Source organism: Nicotiana tabacum, chromosome 3 (assembly GCF_000715075.1).
Source record: "Nicotiana tabacum cultivar K326 chromosome 3, ASM71507v2, whole genome shotgun sequence".
In the NCBI taxonomy this organism is placed as follows: Eukaryota; Viridiplantae; Streptophyta; class Magnoliopsida; order Solanales; family Solanaceae; genus Nicotiana; species Nicotiana tabacum.
In genome coordinates, this window is record NC_134082.1 from 31,212,229 (window position 1) to 31,235,257 (window position 23,029).

A 23,029-nucleotide genomic window follows, 5' to 3' on the forward strand; every position below is an offset into this window, starting at 1 on the left:
CCTACCTGTCGAACATCCTTAAGCATGCGCCTAATATATAAACATGAATAACATATGTGAGGGAAACCTATCCAAAAGACATATGTTCATATACATGCGGAAGACAGTGGCGAGCTAGCAAGGCTGCTATAGACAACAATATACCCAAAACTGGAAGCTGACAAGGCCACATACTATCCAACTATACAAAACTGTCTATAGACCTCTAATAGAAAATACAACTGTACAAGGATGGTACTGGGCCACGTCATACCCATATATTTATACAAGCATATCGTACCAAAATCAAAAGTAGCTCCAGATCAAGTGGAGCACGCCAAATCTCGCTGATCAAGGATCCTAAAAAGGGGGACCGTCAGCTTGCCTACCTGCACCTGCGGGCATGAAATGCAAGCCTCGGGGAATAGGGTGTCAGTACGAATAATGTACTGAGTTTGTAAGGCTGAAAATCAGTACATAAGAGACATATATGAAACATGGAATAAGGAATTCAGCCTGTAAGTCTAAATAACTTTTCAAATCCTAAAACAATTATATTATCATGCACATGTATGTAAATGTCGTTTCATGCATAGGTATAGGTGTACATAACATTATCGAGCCTCTGAGGGCATCCTATCATATTATCTCGGCCACTATAGACAAAATCATCAACATATACCAACTGATCAGGTGGTGGTGCGTATATAGCGCCGTAACCTTTTCCTATATCCCATATACATATATATATATATGCGTATATAATATCGTCTGGTCATGGGTCAATGTACATGTATAAATGAATGCAATGCATGAGAAGTACATCAATAAAATCTTTCGGAGTGTCATAAGACCATTATGCCTCTGATTAATATCATGAAATAGACTTTATCAACTTACATATTTCTAAGACCCACACACAGACGATGGAATAATAAGACTTATGGGAAATTAAGAATATAAGTATCTCTAGCATCTTTACAAATAGAGTCATTTGTGGAAGTTGTGCATTTGCTCGTTTCATTTGTGTCGTATGGATCATGCCAAAAAGAAAGAAGGGATAGCGTTAACATACCTGAGTCGATTTTCTTGAGAAAGATTACACCATACTCCCTTAATATTGCAAAATCTCACAATAATTTGAATTGTTGAAGGTCTTAGGCGTTGTTTATATGATATATAATATGCAAATGCATATTAGATAATAGTTTAATATTACTTTTTGTAAGGAAAGCTTGGTTGAACTCTTTCTTAAGAGATTTAGGAAATGATTTTGATTTTAGGAATGTTATTCTTAACTTTAGGTGTGCCCCACATTCTACGCTTAGTGTCACTTTTCTTTCTCAAAGTTTGACACCTTTCCACCTTCATTAATAGTCATTAGATAAGTTAGAAAGGCTGCCATGTCGGGGGAGGGGGGGTTAAGTCTTATCCTAAGTTTATTAAATAATTACCCACTAATTTTAATTAAATTGTTAATTTCCCCATTAACCAATAATGCACATAATTAAGAATTATCTCAAATTACTTAAAATACTACTCACTTTTAATACACTTTATGTACCCTACTATCGTGGTCATGGGGTACCTTGTATGGCACTAGTCCATAAATACCGGGTATTATGGCTTCGGATCGTATTTTATCCCAAATCGACAACCTTCAACGAAACTCATTTTCTTTAATTCGTTTACCCTTTATCCTTCACGGCACTTACTTATAGCTTGTTATAAATAGCATAAATATGTTAACCTCAAGATAATCTCATCCCCGAGTCTACATCGATTAACTGAAGACGAAACTTTAACGTACGAAAATGTGAGATGTAACATCCTTCCCCCCTTAGAAACATTCATCCTCGAGATTTCACTTTTGCCGGCTTTTTTTACAACTTATTTGACTTCAAAACGTAACATAAGAATATTATATGATTCAATTACCTTAAAACAAAACTTCTTAGAATATTAAGCATTCCTAGTTTTACCCCAAAAGTATGGGTTATAACATCTTTGATTCGTTTATACTCCAACCCTCATGATACTTTCTTAACACTTGTTTTAACCCATAATTTTCTTTGTAAAGGTCCTTAAACTCTCCAGATCAAATTGATTCACTTAATAAGCATTCTAACATGAAAGTACGGAGTGTAAAATCCTCCCCCCTTAGGAACATTCATCCTCGAATGTTAACTCTTAGAGACTTACAAAAAATTTGCTAGAGTCTTTTATGTAAACTAGACTAAAACCAACTTACACATAGCCAGAAAACACATTATACATGCCACACATGGCTAATATCTATAATAGCAACACTTGGCCTCATACAACCATCAATCATAACTACTGCAAGTGAAAAATAAGAGCTCACCTCACGACATACTGGTTTGAACCGAGCTATGCTGTAATATCCTATCTCGAGCCATATCATCTCCTCTGCAGCCTCCCACGTCATTTCTTTGATGTTTTTATTTCTTCATAATACCTTCATGGAGGCTACCTTTTTAGTCCTCAATTTACGAATCTATTAATCTAAAATAGCCACTGGAATCTTCTCGAAGGATAGATCCTTTGTAATCTGAACGTTATCTACCGGGACAACCCGAGAATGGTCTCCAATGCATGGATAATGGACTGGCTCTAACTCTGGAGGAAATTCAAGCTCATAATCTACTCTGCCTATCCATTGAATGACTTTGTAAGTCCCCATATATCTCAGGATAAGCTTGCCCTTCTTATCGAATCTCATGACATCGTTCATAGGCGATAACTTTAAGATTACCCAGTCGTCTATGACTTTCCTCATGTTTGTAATTTAGGAATTTCTATTCTACGACCTTGGCCCTCGTATAATTGTCTCTTGTGATATTTTTCCTCCGAATGACTCAATCACTGATGCTCCTAGAACCAAATACAATCCTTACCTTGGCTCCCATAATTCTCGCTTTACTTTTCTTAAGCTTAGTTATCAACTTGGTACTTTTAACATTGCTATTCAACCCATCTGTCGCACCTTGTATAGAGATATACATATATTTCAACTCTTCTTGAGAAGTGGGTGATTTAGGATAGGCTTCAACTTCTCAACCTCGTATTCTAGCCTTTTGACTTATCTCGCTCTCGTAAAAATTTACACTTGACTTGTCATCTTAGCTCACTCACATTCTTGATCTTTAAAATTGTTGTACTTCTGTAAAAGCTCGCACATTTCTATTTTTATCATAGCTTGTCCTAATAGACACTTTTGAACTAAATGGTCGATCTAGAGAATTGTTCATCCATGTTATAATTTATAGTCTGCAATCATTTTTGAAGCACCGACCACATGATGTCGCTCATCTTAGATCATGTCTTCTTCTTTCTGTAGTACTCTAGATTAGGACTCTACTATCATCTGTGTTCTTCACTCTATTGGTAAAAATGATGCTCCCTCACCCTGATAATGTCTCTGAGTCCCGCAACAGCGGGGGCACATATTTAACCTGCCATCTCCACTCCATCTTTTGTCAACTCTAAGGTTGTTAATCTTTTGAGTGGCTTTATCATAGAGCTATTATAGAATAGGTTCGTTGTACTATCTTTCTTGTACTTCTTCTATTAAGAGTGATTCTTCAATCTTCTTAGTCACGATTTCTATAATTACCTAGGTCTAATAATCGGACTCCTGATTTAACTCTCAAGCTTCCTCTTCCCTCATAGCCTTTAAGTAGGCTTAAACTCTCTTCCAATCTATGGCTCGGGGTGTTAACTATTACAGTAGCCTTTAACAGATGCTATGGAACATTTGTGTTATAATATTCTAATAATTCAAGACTTTGTCTGTTATGTTGACTCAATTCTTTCTTTTAACATTATATCGGAGTCTCCTATAATAGTAAGAATGTCAACATATATGATACACGGATAATACTCCAAAATCTTAACTGTGTTCATAACATAATTAACTATGGACCATAGATCGAATAATTCCTTTTGTGCCTTCTCAATTATCTTTAAATGTAAGCAATTACTTTTCCTGGTCGTTCTGCCACTTGTTACATGAATACTTGGCTTATCTTAGTGCCCATGCATACTGGAATTTCCTGTAACTCATATGATCTCGAATATCACTTTGTATTTTACTTCCCGTTCATTAGCCACAATAGGTGCTACTATTTTATGGAGTGCATATAATGTTCTAATAGTATCGTTGTTATAAGATCATTTTTTCTATATTATCGAATTCGGGTTGATATGCTTAGGCCAAAGCCTTCTTCCTTATTTCCTCAGCTAGTCTTTCATTGTAGTACTTAGGGGAGACCATCCAATTCTTGTAAATGTATACAGTGAAATTGGAGGGTCCAATTTCTCATTATCAAAGCACCTTAGAAGACCATCTCGATGTCTCGAGGCTACAAGGTTATGATCGAGTCTCCTCCCTCGAGGTTCATCGACACTTAGTCTTAGGATAATGCTGACCACGGCCACGGTAGAAACTGGGAATTCCCAAAGCACGTGGCTAGGACTTACAGAGCCTAAGGAGCTACTCTAAGACCCGAATCAGGGTGTCATCTATTTGTCATGTCTCCGTATCTTTTTAATTAATGCTTGTTGTACTATGATGGGATTTCCCTTCTATATAAAGGGGACCTCGCCACTTTGTAAGGGGTTGTTGTTGCTTCAATTACTCCACACAAAATATAAGAACATTTTATTTACTCTCTAACACATTCTCTCGATATTGTAGCTTTCATTTATTATCTTCATATTCTTTCATCATTTATTGCTTATCATTGGCCATAAAGAGCCTTCATTAATTTTAATATAACTGTTAGTCGTATCTTGATTACCTTCGATAGCTCCCAGTCAAGCTTCGAAATTGACCCCGAGGCCCTGAACTAACAAGCTCGAGGCCCCGATAATTGACCCATCGTTTTGCTTATCACTTCTTCCTTTACTCTTATTTCATCTCTAAGTCTCACATACATAGCATCAACTGCTTTACCAACTAGCATAAAAAAAGATCACGTATTTTTAGAGTCCCATCAACAAATTTAATTGTTGTTACCATTTTCACGGTAAACAGTTTGGCGCCCACCATGGGGCTAAAAATAATAGTGATTATTTTCTTGCTGGTTTCGTCCTATAACGCAAGTTATCTTTCACACCTTTTCTTGTCCAAGATCCTCAATTTCAAGTCAAAATGTCTAACTCGGTAAATGGAGGCGAAAACAACAATCTCGAGGACCACGGAGAAAACGGTGCGGATGTCCTAGGTATTGGTGTGCCACCACAAAACCCTGGGAATCTGCCAAAACCGATCCCCGTGGACATGGTCTCCCATGACGCCCAACGGGTCGATATAAGCTCGCATACCGACAGGAGCGTGCGTCAAGGAGACCAGCAAGAAGCTCAGAAAACCCCAACTAGGGAAGAACGTGAGGTTAGCCTTCATGTTATTTTGGAAATGTTGCAGGCACAACAACTAGCTATTGCTCAACTGCAAAGTCACCAGAAAAATCCTAGCACGGTAGCACCGAGGACAGCTCCCCCGGTCGAATAGGTACCGGAGAGATCGAGCAATAACGAGTTGATGACCGATCCTGTCATCATAAAAATGCTCGAGGACCTCACCAAAAGGATCGAATCGGGCGAGAAAATGATAGAAGCCAACAATAAGAAGGTCAAGACCTACAACTCCAGGGTCGACCAAATTCCGGGTGCACCCTCGGTCTTGAAAGGCGTGGATTCAAAGAAGTTCATACAAAGGCCGTTCCCAGAGGAAGCGGCCCCAAAACCCATTCCAAAGAAGTTCAGAATGCCAAAACTCCCAAAATAAAACGGGACCTCAGACCCCAATGAACACGTTACTGCCTACACTTGTGCAGTAAAGGGCAACGACATAAAGGAGGATGAGATCGAGTCCGTCTTAATAAAAAAGTTCGGGGAAACACTCTCGAAGGGGTCCATGATGTGGTATGACAACCTAGCTCCTAACTCCATAGATTCATTTGCCATACTAGCAGACTCCTTCATAAAAGCATATGTTGGTGCCATCAAAGTAGCAACAAGGAAATCCGACATGTTCAAAATCAAGTTGAGGGAGAACGAAATGCTGCGAGAGTTCGTATCTCGCTTCCAAATGGAAAGGATGAAGCTACCGCCAGTCTCCAATGATTGGGCAGTGTAGGCTTTCACTCTAGGTCTGAATAAATGAAGCTCGGTGGCTTCAAAATAGTTGAGATAGAATTTGATCGAGTATCCCGCTGTGACTTGGTCGAACGTCCACAACCGATACCAGTCAAAGATCTAGGCCGAAGACGACCAACTGGGAGCCCCCTAGGGCTCAGTATACCCAAGAAGGCTTCGGACGAAGGAACCAAATCCAAACAAAGAAACGTATCATCCATGCACCGAAGACAGGAGGAACGCCCCGAGGCACAACCCACCTCGCAATGATCGAAGGATAGACCGAGGACAGGATCCTCGGGGACTCATCAATAGAGCCAAATTTGATAGGAACGTAGGGCCAACAGGGGCACCTCACTTATCATAATACAACTTCAACGTTGATGTATCGAACATCATGTTTGCCATCAGTAAAATCATAGAAGCCAAGTGGCCCAGGCCTATGCAATCAGATCCTTCACAAAGGAATCATAACTTAGTGTGCGAGTTTCACAACACACACGGCCACAGGACTGAGGATTGCCACCAACTCCGAGAAGAGGTAGCTCGACTACTTAACAAAGGTCATCTCCGGGAATTCCTTAGTGACCGAGCCAAAAATCAGTTCCGTGAAAGAGAGGCGGCCAAGAAAAATGAAACAAATGATCCACAACATGTCATCCACATGATCTTGGGAGGCGCCGATGCCCTGCAGGAACCCATGATGAGAAGGACAAAAATATACATCACCAAAGAAAAGCAAACCCGGGGGTATATACCCGAGGATGCCCTCACATTCAGCGAAGAGGACACTGAGACCTTGTCTCAACCTCACAATGACGCACTGGTAATCTCTTTCCTTGTAAATTTTTTTCAAATAAAATGTGTACTCGTGGATCTAGGTAGCTCAGCCAATATTATCAGGTCGAGGGCGATAGAGCAGCTCGGATTGCTTGACCAAATCGTGCCTGCCACTCGAGTCCTCGATGGATTCAACATGGCAAGTGAAACAACCAAAGGAGAAATTACTCTCCTAGTCATCGTGGCCGGCACGACCCAAAATGCTAAATCCCATGTCATCAAAGGAGACATGAGGTACAATGCCTTATTCGAATGACCATGGATACACTGCATGAGAGCAGTACCATCCACTCTCCACCAAATGATGAAATTCCCGACAAAGGATAGGTTTAAAACCGTCTATAGGGAACAACATGCGGCGAGGGAAATGTTCGCGGTGCACGACATGGAACCATCACCAATACCTCCACCAGCAAAAGAGCTGAAGGGTAATCAAACTACACCTCCGAGTAAGCCCGATTAAACAAAGTAAAGGACCGTATCGCGTCCTCATCTCGAGTAACTAGGATGTATCGGTCCTCGAAACATTGTCGGCACATCCCACACTAAGGTATAACCAACTCCCTTTTTATTTCATATATCATACTAACCCTTATGCAGGTGCCCGATCGAAGCAGTCAAAGTGCTAACCCAGCTCGAAAACCTTAAGGTTTAAAAGCATCCGTTGCACTCTTTTCCTTCGACCAGATTTTTATTCCGAAAAGGGTTTTACCGGCAAGGTTTTTAATGAGGCAACATCTGCATGCTACCTAAGGGAGACTCAACAAGTATTCGAGGCTTCTCTTGCAATCAACCTCGAACACTGGGGGGCATCCCCCCCGAAGGTCATACACTCGGAAAAGATAAGAAATGCCAAACGGTTGAAAGAACTGTGCCCATATAGCCGGGCCCCTGACAACAAAATGTACACTTGTACTAAATAATTGAAGAATATCTTTTATCAAAGCATCTCGCACTCCAAAAGAAACCCGGCACCTCTGCAAAAATGACTTCTCCGCCAAAAACGTCCCAAACACTCTGGGACTCGCATCAACAATTCAACACATGAATGACCTCCGGGTCGGGACTCCAAATTTATAAGCCCTCAGATAAGGCAACATGAAAATCACGAAACATCTCCAATGCCGAAAAAAACCCGAATACTCGGGGACTTGCGTCAAAATCTCAGAAAATGTATGACCTCAGGGTCGGGATCTCCAAAGTCATAAGCCCTCGACGAGACAATACAAAGTTTGCAAAAAATGGCTCCCAAGTCAAGAAATCCTCGACGACTCAGGGACTGCCATCAAGCGCCACCTCCATCGATTTGTCAAAACCCGAGGCCAAAAGACCCCGAGCGATCATACTCGATCTCGTAAGACTTACATAAGGCAGCAACTATATCTAAAATACCTCAAGCAAGGCATGAACAATAATTTTACCAAGTATCCAAAACTGTAAGAACTCAACGGCATGTAAAACTTGTAAGACCTTACTAAAGGCAAAAACTGATCCCAAAGTTTTGGCTATATATCGAACTTGTAAGACCCCTAAAAAGGCATACCCTCGATATAGATGCCGAAACTACTTCACTCGGGACTCAAAGGCTCCGGCCAAACACTAGTTACTCCGGTCACACAGCTGTACCAGCCAAACTAACATGACTCAGGGACGACCGACTGTCGCTACAAAATCACAGGCCTTCAATTACTCCGAATCTATTTCAGAAAGAACCGGTTAAATAGGCTACCCTCGATACAGGAAAAGAGCTTTGATCATGTCAGCTCCTAAACATCAACTTCAAGATACTCAGCCTCCGAGCCAAAACCTCCTGAGGTGCTCGATCATCGCCATGTAACGACTCACAATCGAGGTTTTCAATTAAGCCGTCGAAGAGTCAGGCAAACACTATTTATCCTTATTGAGGGAAAAATAAAGCCCACATAAATGGTCGCATCAACCAAATGCATAAGAGCCATTGTCGCCAGCCTAATGAGCCCTAGGGCCATACACATAAAAGGCCGCATCGGCCTAAGGCATAAGAGCCACCGTCGCTAGCCTGAAATCTGAAAACTTAAGGGTCAAAATGAGCTCGAGTCGTAACCTGATTCGGAGACTGGACCCAAAATAGTTAACCAAATATGCCTAAGGGCAAAAGCATGTCAGAGTCATTGTCGCCAGCCTAATGAGTCTTAGGGCCACACACATAAAAGGTTGCATCAACCAAAGGGGTAGTAGCCATTGTCGCTAGCCCACACTAAAAGGCTGCATCGGCCCAAGGCGTAAGAGCCATTTTTGCCAGCCCACACTAAAGGTCGCATCGACCAAAAGCATACGAGCCATTGTCGCCAGCCCAAATACAGGTCGTATCGACCAAAAGCGTAAGAGCCGTTGTCGCCAGCCTAAATTTTGGCTACTCGAAGGTTAAATAAGCTCGAGTTGAGCATCAACTCGAGGACTGATCCCAAAATGGGTGTCCTAAATATGCCTAAGAATAAAAGCATGTAAGAGCCTACAGGCCAGTCTAATGAGCCCCGGGGCCACATCATGATTCTAAGGATTCCTACCAACGCAAAAACCAGCTCGCCTGGTCAAATTCAAGACAGAAAAAGATACAAAAGAAATAAAGCCGCAAGGTTTTATTTCATACACATATGCGAAAAAACGCAACCTCCATCTACAAACATCCTATGAAAGTGCTACATACAGATGACAAAATCTGTGCCCCTTCGGGGGGGCTATGGCCTGCCAGCCTCATCTTCGCTTTCTTCGGCGTCGGGCAAAATCAACCGAGCATCATGCTCGTCTGCCCTAGCTAGCACCAATTCCTCCAAGAGGGCGAAGCTCCTAGCACAGATCTCCTCGAGGGTCTTTCTTTGAGACTTGCAATGAGCATATTCTTCAATCCTCCCTTCGCGGTCGAGGATCCTTTTCAGCTCAGCTTGAGCATCGGCAGCATCCTTTGAATAGATCGTCGTCTCCTGGTCAGCCTTAGTCCGACTCATTACAAATCCATCCTGGGCATCAACAACCTTAGCCCTGACCTTCGAAAGCTCGGACTCGAGCTTCGCAATCATTTCAGTCTGAACCAAAGCATTATCTCGAGCTAAGCGAAGTTGAGCTTCAAAAGCAGAAACTCTAGCCAGGGCGTCCTTCTCCTCTAAAGCCTAAGCCCCCGCCCGAGATTTTAGCTCATCATGCTCACGCCTAGCTCGGCCAACTTCATCTCCAAGGCGCTCTAGGGCCTTCGTCTTTTTCTGCAACTGAAATAAACTAAGCGTTAGCCTCAGGAATCAAGAGGCGGAATGCATGCTCACCTAGGACAAAAATTTACCTGCTCCTTCAGGTGGTTCTCATAATTCAAGCTCCGGCCCACCTCATACTGCAAGTGTACCAGCTCGACTTCCTTTTCATCACAAAGGAGCCTAAGGGATCTCTCCTCATCTAGAGCTTTTTGTAGCCTGGCCTCACAACAAAGCAGCCCGGACTTAAGCTTGTCAAATGCCTGCAAAAGAAAACCCAATAAGGAAGGGAAGACATGAAGCTCGAAAGACCTATGCCGAAACTCACCACAAATTAAAGCCGATGGGCTTCCTCGAAGGCCGAGCGCACACCTGCCAATCCAGTTCATTCAGCCATGAAAGAGTCGACTCCGGTTGAAGCACGATCGCTCGGTGTATGCGACCCTGGTTTTTTAGTATCTCCCAAAGTACTATTGACGGAAAAAGAAGGCGACAGCAACAGAGAAACCCTCTTCCCAGAACCAGGAACCGTGGACACGACAGGCCCGGACGATGTTTCCGCTCCAAAGCCTTGGTCTTGTTTTGCCTTATTTTGAGCGCCATCGCCCTGTAAAAGTATCTCTCGCTTATTGTTGTCGTTTTTCAGCCCAGGAGTTGGCAACCCTTCCCTTCTCCAGAGGAGCATGGCCTCGCCTCGAAAGGCTCCTCAATGCCTACAACAACAAGCTTAATACGCATAAAGGGAAAATGCCTCCATAGATGAAGGAAGGGAGGGGAAAGTATAACACATCACTCACCATGATGTTTCATTTCCCATCTACCCTGGGACACAGTTCGCCACTTGCGCTCATCATAGGTCGAGTGGGTTGCCAACTTTCGGACCTAATTCGGCAAATCAAGAACGTCGCCCAGCGCCCATGAATTCGCTGCAGGAAAAGAAAAGAAGGCACGGTTACAAAACCAAGCTTTCGTCATAGACAGAACTGAGAAGGCACAAATGCACCACTTATGTGTATAGTTCCATTCCTCATAGAATGGCATAAGCTCCATGGGGATAATGCCAGTGGTCCACATCCGGATGAAGCGACTCATCCAACCCTGGTCTTTGTCTTCCTTATCATCAACAACAAAGAGCGTGGTCGATCGACATTGCAAGGTCAGTAGACCTCGATGGTGGAAGGGCCGGTACATCCTAATAAGATGACTATGAGTAAAATCAAGCCCCGCCCTCTCCGCAATAAATCTCATCATCAGCATTGTTCACCAAAATGACAGATGGATCTGTGCCAAGGTAACCTGATACTCTAGGCAGAAGTCGAGCACAACCCTATCAAGGGGGCCCAGTGTGAAAGGGTATGTGTACACATTCAAGAATACATCGGCACGATCCGTGATGCCCTTACCGGGAGAAGTATCTGTGACACTACCTTTTTCCCCACATCCGTAGTCTTTTCTCACTAACCCAAGATGTTCTTCTTCTATCGAAGAAGAAACCTTCAAGGAATACTCTCGTTGGTCCTGAATGCTGGAGGCGAAACTCTCCCCTCCTTGTCGGATAGACCCCGACCTAGTAGCCATGGCTATGATGAAATTAGAGAACTAAAGCAGAAATATGTGCAAGTACGTTAGTGCTGAAGTAACGAAAGGCTAGCATAGAAAAAGAATGCAAACTTCTTAAAATGGTGGGATCCCCAAAAAAGCAAAAATTTCCTTGTATATATATGGAACAAATGACGACGATCCACCTACCTCAAAGCCGATTAAAAGCACCATTGCTAGTACCGAGGTGGTACCCAACCTTGAGGACTTTCCTCAGAAAGAAAGTTAATCTCCAAGAAGCCAACAACATCACCAGTCCCAAGGTGGTACTCGACCTTGAGGACCTCCATAAAAAAGAAGTTAGGCTTTGAAAGTCCAACAACATCATCGCCAGTTCCGAGGTGGTACCCGACCTCGAGGACCTCCATCAAAGGGAAGGTTAGGCTCCAGGAAGCCAATGACATCATTACGAAACCCGAGGTGGCACCCGACCCCGGGGGTTTTTTTGTCAAAAGGGAATCAGGCTCTAAGGAAATAAGCATTTAAACTCCACTCGTATGGGCTTGGCCCTAGGGTACCGTCTGAGATCGGACAAACCCTCTTTCAAGATCTATCTACAGCGCCTTAAGGCTATCAGCACTAAGCTCATAGCAAGTTTCCAGGTGGTCCAAATTTGAACGAACCTCCGCTCGTGGACTGCCCTCGAGAGATCAAAGGTAGTCCATATCCACGGGCCTCCGAGCAAATTTCTTCTCAAAGGTTACCATGGAGCTTAAGTAATAAATCATGGTTTCAAGGCCCAAAGCATTACTTTCATTCTACTCGAAGTCAAGGTCCCGGCAACCCGAGTTCATTGGCACAATCCAGGCTCGATCCAAGGGATAGCAAAAGGTTCCACGCGAGGCCATATTAATTAATTAGAGGATGGAAAAAACACTCGCATCTGGGTTTGATGCTGGAAGTAGCTGATAAAATCACACATTCAGAGTCTCCATAAGTGCAGATGAAAGGAAGTATAGCAAGCATCAAAGACAAAATTGAAGAAATATCTTTGTATTCATGAACATTCAATTACAAAATCCCCCGAGGGGTCCTTACATATGATTACAAAAGCCCACGAGGGGTCCTTACACAGAAACAAAGAAGTGAAAGGGTACATATGTGTTAAAAGCCTAGAACCCAGTCTACTCTCGGAGGTTCATCTCCGGTAGCAGCATCTCCAAGCACTACCTCCTCGAACATGCATCAGCGATGGTGATACCTTCGACCGCCACCTCCTCTAGGTTCCCATCTCAATCCCACGGGGCAATACCTCCGAGGGAGAAGATGAAGAAGAGGAAAGTGGGAAGGCAAGGAAGAGGAAAGTGATGCAAAAGAGGTAGAAAAAAGTGACATAACCCGCCGAAGCCAAAGGTTGAAGATTCGGCGAGCCTCAACCCCACTCGCTCGGCCGCTCTAAGTCCACCTTCCGAGATATCACGTTGTGCGAGCTTAACGGTCGGTGTACCGTTTTATCCCTTGGGAAAAGACCCAAGGGATGAAGTGCCATACTAGGCTAGGGTAGGAGAGTGATCAGCGGCGTATAGTCCGAACACTCTCTTAAGCAGCAGTGTAGAGTCCAAATGTCCCCTAAGTCAAAACAGGCCGACTCCCTTTATCTCTTCACCCTGATCCAATGACTATAGATACGATAGTCGTAGCAATAACAATAATAACAACGAGACAGTATAATCCCTCTTAGCACAAGAAAGTCCAGGTAAAAGGCCATGGCGTGGCTGATAAGAATGCTGCCATAAGACCTTAAAGCTAGATACCCCAAACATGGCGGGTAGTAATGGAGAAGGATAATGAGAATGAGAATAAAGGAATGGAAAGATGATGAGAAACACTTGGATAAAAAGATAACATGGAAAGGCCCCATTTATAGGGGATGATAATATGGACAACAATGCCATCAATGCCTTTGAAAGACGGATCGACAGGCGCAATCAATGCGCCATTGGAAACTGGATCGATGACGATATAGTCGCTTTGAAGAATGGGAATCGGCAGCACATTGAATGATGCTGAAAAGACAAGTCCATGGGATGTACCAGTTATCGTGAAGGTTTACATCGTAAGTATGATATCATCAGCGTGACATCACTATGGGAAGTCCGAAGAGTTGGATGTCAAAACCATTTCTTATCACTCCTCTCTAAGAAATGCAGGGACTATCTGTATTCAGTGAAATCGGAGGGTTTAATTTCTCATTATCAAAGCACCTCAGAAGACCATCTCGAAGTCTCGAGGTTACAAGGTTATGATTGAGTCTCCTCCCTTGAGGTTCGTCGACGCTCGATCTTCGGATAACGTTGACCATGGCCACGGTAGATATGGGGAGTTCCCAAGACACGTGGCTAGGACTGACAGAGCCTAAGGAGCTACTCTAAGACCCAAATCAGGGTGTCATCTAGTTGTCATGTCTCCGTATCTTTGTAATTAATGCTTGTTGTACTATGATAGGATTTTCCTCCTATATATAGGGGATCCTTGCCACTTTGTAAAGGGTTGTTGTTGCTTCAATTACTCCACACAAGGCCTTGAACTGATAGGCTAGAGGCCCCGATAATTGACCCATCAGTTTGCTTATCACTTCTTCCTTTACTCTTATTTCGTCTCTAAGTCTCACATACATAGCATCAACTACTTAACAAACTAGCATAAAAATAGATCACGTATTTTTAGAGTTTCATCAACAAATTTAATTGTAATTACTATTTTTACGGTAAACAATAAAGCTACGAGCTTATTACATTGTATACCTGATGGAATTTTTGATGTTCTTACTCGCCTATAATTATTCTTAGTTACTTACCTCCATGACTTTGTGCTCGTAAGGCTACTTCTGAACTCAAATTTTTTATGGTCTCCCTAGTGGCACTCTCTTTTATTTTCGTAACACTTATACAATTCCTTTAACTGCCACAACTCCTATCTGAATATTTCTCAAGGATTACGATCTCGTATCTGCGAGACTGAATTTCCAAGGCTGGGGTTCACTATGTTTATCTTGCATGATCTGCTTATTTATCTGAGACCTCTTGTCTATCCATAACTAGGCTCCTAATCAACTACTAACTACTCATCGGTCTATTCTCATATCTATATTTTGCGTAACCTCTCTTGGGTTATGCCTATTGTCTTAACTTACCTCTCACATTGGCTCCTTATGTATCAAGTGTCCATTCACACTTATTTATCAATTAATATCCTTGTTGGGAACCCTTACTTCCTCTTCCTAGCATCGTGCTTGCACAATGTTCTAGAGTCATAGCATATATATAAGATATGAATTGTGATGACCTTATAGGTTATCTTATGTATTAAAAACCAAATTCTTTTTTCTGAGGCCTTAAAACCTCATTTTATCCCTCCTCGGTTTGCATGTGTAGTCCAGGCGTGTTTCCAAAATACTTTTATGTTGAAAGTTGATAAAAATAAGAATTTTTTATTAAAAACTTCAATTAAGTTGACTTTGGTCAACATTTTTGGTAAACGAACCCAAATTTGTATTTTGATAGTCCTGATGGGTCTGTATCAAAATAAAGGACCTAGGCGTATGCCCGGAATCAGAATCGGAGGTCCCTAGCTCGAGTTATGAATTTTTGTTGAAAATTGAGAGTCTACAAACTTAATGGTTTTTAAGAAATTCTTAATGTTTGATCTTGGTGGTATCGGGTCCGTATTTTGGTTTCGAAGCGCAATACAGTTTCAATATAATATTAAACACTTGTCTGTGAAATTTGATGAAAAACGGAATTGGTTTGACGTGATTCGGACGCCCGGTTGAGAAAATAGAAATTTCAAGGTGTTCTTGAGAATTTCATTTGATTTGGTGCTAAATTCGTGGTTCTAGGTGTTATTTTTTTGATTTTATCACGCGAGCAAGTTCGTATGATGTATTAAGACTTGTGTGCATGTTTAGTTATGAGCCCCGAGGGCTCGGGTGAGTTTCGGATAAGCTACGGAGTGTTTTGAACTTAGAAATTTGCTAGTGTGCTTCAGTTCTTGTTGCACAACCTCTGGTCTCGCAATTGCAAGATAATGCTTCGCATTTGCGACCACTGTTGGGTTCGCATTTGCGACATACTCATCACATTTGCGAAGAGTAGCTATGGAGGCCAATGTTCGCAACTGCGAACAATTCCTCACAATTGCAATAGGAACTGGGAAGGAGTTTATCTCGCATTTGCGATCACATGGTTGCAAATGCGGTCTTGCCCATGTTTGCATTTGTGAACAATTACTCGCACTTGCGAACAATGCAGAAGTGAGAAAGGGTTCGCATTTGCGATGCCTCTTTCACATTTGCGGGCTTCGCATTTGCGAAGTCCAGGTCGCATTTGCAATATCCGCAGCTGGGTAAATGAGACTTGGACGGGATTTCTCATTCATTCTTCAAATTTTCAAAACCTAATACACAAGAGGTGATTTTCCAAAGATTTCTTCGTCTCCAAATCGTAGGCAAATGATTCTTAACTAGTTTCTTTTAATCTTTCACTTTATTTAACAATATTTCAACCTAGAATCTAAGGTTTTCATGGTGGAATTGGGGATTTTTGGGTAGAAATTTGGGATTTTGAAATTTAGGGATTTAGACCTCAAGTTGAGGTCAGATTCCAAAACCTATTGTATATCTGGACTCGGGGTTGAATGGATAATCGAGTTTTGGTCCGAATATCTGGTTTGGACCAAACGGACCTGAGTGTTGACTTTTTCAATAATGACCTAAATTAAGTCCTTTGTTATCGTTGGTGATTCCTAAGGCTTATTTTGAAACGTTTGGTTGGTAATTTGCTAGATATTGTTGGTTCAGAGGCGTGTTTGAAAGGCAATGTTGTGATTGAGTTTTGAGTGGCCTTTGGTTCGAGGTAAGTAGCTTGCCTAACCTTATGTGGGGGAACTCCCCTTAGGATTTGGTACTGTTTGATATATGAGTGTCGTGTACGTGAGGTAACGAGTGCGTACTGATCGCTGCTGACTAGACACTACACTATGGTAGGAAGAGCGGGTCGCAATAGCTTTTACCCGAATAGAGGTCCGGGTTCGAATTTCCACAGGGAGCTAGTAGTGGAGTTGTATTTTCTGTCTAGCCTAGAGTTGCAGTTGTGCTTCTAATGTCACTTCAAACATTTCTTGAGTTTTTGTATTTATAACCACTATTATAAAACTAAGGATTAAAGCTAAATTATGCTAGGAGAATATTGCTAAGTTGTAATTAATGGGAAGAATAGCTCTAGGGTCGTAGAATCCCCTAGGTGGCTAATTGACGGGTAGATGTTACTAGGGATAGATTGACATATTTCTGAACCCGTTGCACAATTGCATCCACTCTCACACCTCTCAGTAGAGAGAGTGATTTTGCCCAATTGACTCTCTCGAGACCAATTGGATAGGCCAATGAGACCAAGCAACTAGGGTTCAAGTCGGGTGATTACTCTCTCAAGATTTAACCCGTTAATTGGGACTACCATTTCTCATGGGTCCATCCCAATTTCTTGTTGAGTCAATTTTGGGGTCATAGACTCTCTTTCTCAAGAAGAGTTAAACCCACTAAGCTTGAATCAGCGTTTGCAACCACCAATTCTTGAATAAAAACATAAAATCAACCCAAATAGCAAACACCCAATATCAATCTAACCCTAGATGGCAACACCCATCAATTACCCACACTAGAGTTGAGCCACAACCCTAGCTAATGGGTTTAGCTACACATAATTAAGGAAAAAACTGAAGAAATAGATGAAGAACTAAATATATTAATTAATTACTAATAAGAAACTACAATAATCTATTGTTAATGGGAAGCAAAATATGCCAAAAATGGCTACAACACCAAGCGCAGCTTTCATCTCAAGCTCCCCAGATAAAAACCGACCCTAATAATGGTAAAATGTTCTATTTATACAAGGCTGGAAAAACTGGACAAAAATACCCCTGCAGGGTTAGTGCGGGCTGCACAAAACGGACCGCGGCCGCACTGGCTCTTGGACTTCAACTGTTTGATAACTTGAACTGGGGGATGCGGACCGCGTGGAAGTGTACCGCGGCGCGATGGCAACTGGCGCAGTCCGCGCAGTCGTGACCGCGGAACGCGTGATCAAAAGTGTCCTTCTCTGAACCTTATGATCATGGACCGCACAAAGCAGGAGTGTGGCCGCGAAGCTTCACCGTGGACCGCGAAAATCCTACCGCGGCCGCGTGTCTTTAAGCCTGAATATGTCATGTCTCTGAATCTCCTAGTGCGGCCGCGGTCACTATTATGCGGTCCGCACTAGGCCCTTTCTTCTTCAATTCTCTTGGTCTTTGATACTTGAGCAGGTTTCACTCCTTTTTGAGTCGATCTTTGACATTTCGTCACTTTGTCGATCAAACCTGCAATCGAGCGCAACTTGTGAGCATTTTGGGACTATTTTGTATCAATTTATACTCAAAGCATAGGCAAGTAGGGGCATAAACACGTAAAAATCCTAAGTTATCAACTCCCCCAAACTTAAGCCTTTGCTTGTCCTCAAGCAAACAAAATAAAACCCACCCCTAAAAAGGAACGTCCAAGTAATTCCAGCTATCCTGAAAGAATCTCAACAAGCATCAATTGGGACTAACAATTGCCCTCAATACGAATGCATCATTAACACATTTAAAACTTTGAAAACTATGGATCAAGTGTGACACAAGAGCATCAAGAGTTGACACATTTCATCAAAGAGCTTTTTACTTACTTTGGTCATTGTGGAACCTAAACTCCCACATCCTCAACTCTCCCTAAGCGAACTTCACCTTTTAAGTATTGACACACAAACCGCAGTTATTGGAATTTTGCTCAGCTCTCTCAAGAAGAAGTTCACAAGTCCAGCTCTAAGTACCATATGCTTGCCCCTTATGTAAGTATCCACTAATGTAAGCTCCCTTCAACTCGAGATCAAATAAGGCTTTTGTGGAGTCATTGTGAAGGCTTTTAGGTAAGGGTAGGACATATTTTTATTCAAGTGGGTTCAATCTTCCCTTAAGCATTTCTTTTGATTCATTTTGGCACAACTCTCTTGACTCTTTTGAGTATTTCACTTCTTTACAAGGGGTTAGAGAGACACATTGTCACTCTTTATTATATAATTCAAAACATTTCTCCTTTTTCTACTTTTTTCACACACCTTTTTCACTTTTGTTTTCCTTGAGTCCCTTTTATTTTTTTATTCTTGTTCACATTGGACTTTCTTTTTGTCTTTTTCTTTTCTTGCTTTTTCATTGCCTTACTTTTCTTTTGCTTTTGTACCTTTTTACCACTTCGCTTCCTTTCTTGTCTCCCCCCCAAACTTAGATAGTTGCCATTACTCAAGGGAAGATTTGGGTGCCAAGAGAGGGTAATCATTTAGAATGGGTATAGGCTTGTAGCATTGGTTCTTGAAAGAAAACGGTTTAAGGCTCAAAAGGGTTAACTAGGGATCATCTCATTGGTAGGCTATGGAATTGTTCAATTTAACATTTGGATCAAGGAGAGCATTTAATCATTTCTCAAGTCAAATTTCACCTAGATTTCGCCTCAACAAAGATTCAGGGCAAGTTCTAGACCATTGGCTCGGGACTTGATTCACATTTTGATTCCTCACTACACACGCTAGGGGATTGCTAAAGACATCGAGTCCAGGGCCTACCACGACCTTAGTTATGATTCAAGCACACAATGGTCCGAAAAGACCACATGATGATTGTTTGGTCAATGCAAGAGTCTCAAAGCCACGACTTTCACCATCCTGAACACAACATTATGTCTTTGACCATGGGATCAAAGGCAAATGTGCTAGGCCCAAGTGAAGCTTTGCTTGAGGTACCTTTAACTACAACTATCAAAAACAAAAGAAAAATCAAAAAAATGAACTCAAACCCTTAAGAAGGTAGTCACGCCATCTATCATTGGGAAGAGCCACCCGGTTCGCACAATACTCCACCCTTAGAAAGAACCGTGGCATTAAGAAAACCAATGGCTTATTGGAGGCGTCAAAAACAAAACAAGAGGCTGCGAGCCTAACTACAAAGCTAAAAATGAAAAAAACATTTGCAAAAATAGAAAATAGAATGAATATATACAATAGGGGAGTAGAATATACAACGGGGATGAATACGTACAGAAATGTAAAGTTATATACAGCCCAAAATAAAAAAATATCAACAAAAACATAAGCTAAGAATCTATATATACAGCCATCCAAATAAAAGTAGGGCGCACCCCCACGAATAAAAGCTGGCATTGTCCTCAATGCCAACTATCAAATAAGCATCAAAAACAAAGTAAAGGATATAGGAGCTCCCTAGGCCTGGTCCATCTGCATGGTATCATCAGTGGTCCCCAAGTCCTTTGTATGTACGGGAACCTCAAACTGGTTCCCGATCTCCTGCTGCTCAGCTGCTGGGACTGGGGCCTTCTCATGGACTGGCTGGATGATAGGTGCATCACTGGAGGGGGTCTCCTGTGGGTCTGCTAGCTCAATAACTGCAACAACTGAACTGGGGAGCTTCCTCTTCTTTCTTGGAGGCCTGGGTGCATGCTCCTGCTGTGGCTGTGGCACTGGTGCTGCTGCTGGGGCTGGATCCCCAAATAGCAAGTCTAAAGGTATCTGGTCCGCCAATAGCTTGTCCACATCAGTACTTAGCACTCTCACTGACTCCTTGGAAGACCTTGACTTCCTCGTCTTCTTGTGCTCCTTGGAAAGCTCCCTCAAAGCCTTGCCATGTGAATCCACTGCCTTAGTCAAGACGTCCTGAGTCCTCATAATCTTCTCTTGATTGTCCAGGAGCTTATTCAGTGTATTCTCAATGGACTGAGGAATCTGAGCAGTGGAAGGTTCTGAGTGGGCCTCAACTGTAGCAGACAATGTAGACAACTTAGATGTCACAGCTGACATCCAGTTGTTCAAACTGGCTAGTGTTCGGCTCAATTGATGGGCTGTGAAAGGATGAGTCCGGGAAGAAGGAACCCCCGGGTCAGCTGAAGTACTGGGGCCAATAGAAGAGGAGGGTCCTGGAGGCAAATTATCAACAGTGGTGGCAGCAGGCATGGTAGAAGGCTCTGTGGAGGGCTCAACAGAAGACTCTACTGCAACTGGCTCCTTAGACTGGCCAGCTGTGGTAGAAACAGGCAGCTTGTAATTTTTGTCCTTGGGGTTGTCTGACCCCTTCAAACTGTATCGGGAGAACAGAGTCACAGGTTTAACCTTGATGTCAAACGGTCTCTTCTCCACCTCCAAGTCCCGGAAATACATAGTAAGGGTGCTGGGAAAAGGGTAGTTCTGGTCATGCTCAACCCCTACTGCAGAAATGGTGTGGGACATCACATTGCCCACATTGATAGGATATCCTGCCATAATAGAAGCAATAAGAACCGCCCGGGTAAGTGGAATAGTCTGATCATGGGTAGTCGGGTCGAGCCGACTGCACACAAAGGTTAACCACCCTCTAGCCTCGAAGTTGAAAGTTTTCCGAAGTATTTTGGCCCCTGCTTGTAACTATTCTAGAACCGTACCCGAGATTTCCAGGTATGAAGCTAACCACGGACGAACCTCCTCACCCATTGCTAACTTTTCATTGTAAAGGGACTCATCTTCATCAATGAACCCCAAGTATTCATTCAGTGCCCTCCCGGTGAATACCACATTTTTGTTTCTCACCTTGGTCACCTTAGTGCCCTTCAAGATATGGGCCACATTGCTGCAAAATTCCTTGACCATATGCTCATTCGCCATCAAACAATTGTCTTTAAAGAACTCTCAACCCGCTCGAGCCTAAAACTGTCTATGCACATTGAGGTGTAGGGGTAGAAGGTCTTTGTCAATGAAGCTTCTCTCAAGAATCAACTTCCGTGACGGGCACCATTCCCTAAACTTGTGGAACGCCACCTGGCTGACAAATCGATCTTCCCAAACTTCAGGTTTTCTAGTTCGTTCAACACCCCCAACCTGGGGCACACCACTGTCTGGTACCTCATTATCACTATTAGTCCCACCTTCTGCACTCTCCCCAAATACTGAAGCTGTGGGGGGGTGGAGTATTCACCGCTGTCTGCTGCTGAGCCATCGGACGACTCAGAAGGTACACGTTATGGGGCTTGGGAAGTATGTGAAGCTGGGACTGTAGGAGCTAGCCCTGAGTCAGAAAAGAGGTCTTGAGAGGGTACGTACTCACTCCCCGATTGGTCATCTATAACAACTTGTTTCCTTGTTTTCAGTTTAGGTCGAGGAATGAGTTTAACTTGTTTTCCTTTTCCTCCCCGGGAGGGATCACCTCGGTCAGGTTGTTTGGCACCTCTTCCTCGTTGTTTTACCATTGTCTGCAAGCAAACGCATCTAACATTGTTAGTTTAAGCACAGGCAGTTAAGCAGGTGAATGAATTAAAGTTGCAGACAGCAAACAAAATTGTTGCAGACACTACTGCAGAACCAGTCACCGCGGACCGCGCACAAGGGAGTGCGGCCACGTTGGGGGTACTGTGGACCTCGTAAAGGCTACCACAGTCCGCGTTGATCAAGTCACAACTAAAGTCCTTCTCTGAATCTAAGCATCGCGGTCCGCATAAAATAGGTACGCGGCTGCGTTAGACCAGCGCGGACCGCACAAAAATTACCGCGGCCACGCTGGTCACAAGTTATTCCTCAATCAATCAAGCATCGCGGACCGCGTGGAAGTATAATGCGGACCGCGTCAGGGCACCACGGACCGCGCTAAGGCGACCGCGGACCGCACTGGGTCAATTTCAGGGACTAAGCTAGGGTTGCATGTTTTCTTCTATTTTTGTTCAAATTTTTACCCCTACTTGTCCCTACTCAGGTACCCAATTCTTAGTTACTTTAAACTAACATGAAAGTTATCCTAGACTAACAAATTTGAAGAAAATCGTGAAGAAAAAGAAGTTACAGACTACTGGCAAGCAAATAAAATAAAATAAAATAATAAGAAAGTAATTAATCATGAATGCATGAAATGTTACCAGGATTAGGAAGAATGAATGCAATCTATCCAAACAATCAATAATTTCAGTCTTGGCAGAGGATGAATAGTAGAATTAGGGTTCTGGGTTTTCAAATTGCGAAAAAGGTAAAATGAGACCCTTGGTATCTATTTATAGGTACCCAGTGGGACCCGTGCTCACCTACCAGCGCGGCCGCAGAAAAGCGACCACGGACCGCGCTGGGTTTATTTGTGTAACCCTTTAGTAATCACCCTATGCGGACCGTACACAAGTGCAACGCGACCGT